General features: G+C 58.5%; 1 protein-coding gene across 1 annotated transcript in view; it reads left to right on the top strand.

Annotated features, from left to right (window-relative positions):
• LOC113206909 (alkaline phosphatase-like) overlaps nt 1-762 on the top strand; it is an 88,216-nt gene that overhangs the window by 42,678 nt on the left and 44,776 nt on the right. The window lies entirely within an intron of this gene.

Raw genomic sequence — 762 nt, forward strand, 5'->3', positions numbered from 1 at the left:
GCGAGCGCGCGCCCCCACCTGTGATGGGACGGCGCGCGGGGCCGACAGGCCGACACAATGGGCCGCGGGGGGCGTAACGAGCGCGATTCATTTGTGTGCAGAGAGACCCCGCGCGACACAACCATCTCATCAAACTGGACCAACCACGCGGACGCAATGACCATTTCCCTCGCCTCGCGCGCGCCGTGTTTAAATTATATCCGCACATCTTATGGTCGGTTTGTGCCAGAGAGTGAGTTGGGGGGGGGGGGGAGATAGAAGCTGGTCTCAAAGGTGTCTTTGACCGCAGCTTAATTTCCGCGTCGCCTCCTACTTCCGCTTTATAGTGGAAGCACAGCAAAAAAAGGGGGGGGGGTAAAGAAAAAACGGGATTCAGATTGAAGAGGCGTGGAGAAAAGGGAATTTGCCAGCTTAAGGGAGCCTTTCGCTTCGCTCGTCGTTGAGGGCCGTGCCGCGCGCGCAGCTTTGGCGCACGCACCGCCCGCGGAGCCCTTACAAACACATCAAGGGCCTCAGTCACCTCGGCGCCGCTCTAACAAGCCCTGCCTCGCCTCCTTTGTGGGATCCGCCGTGCTGGCGGCGGCGACGCGCCGTGCTCTCGCGGCCCTATTGCACTCTCGCGTCCTGATGATTGCACTTTCGCGGGTCACCATTGCACTTTCGCCCGCAGGGTAACGTTCATGTCCTTGCCTTTCTGCCTTACGGCTGATCATCACGTTTACTATTACAACAAGTTATTCTATTATGACCTTTCTCTCTCTC

The sequence above is a fragment of the Frankliniella occidentalis genome, unplaced genomic scaffold (genome assembly GCF_000697945.3).
Source record: "Frankliniella occidentalis isolate FOCC.00 unplaced genomic scaffold, Focc_3.1 Scaffold46, whole genome shotgun sequence".
In the NCBI taxonomy this organism is placed as follows: Eukaryota; Metazoa; Arthropoda; class Insecta; order Thysanoptera; family Thripidae; genus Frankliniella; species Frankliniella occidentalis.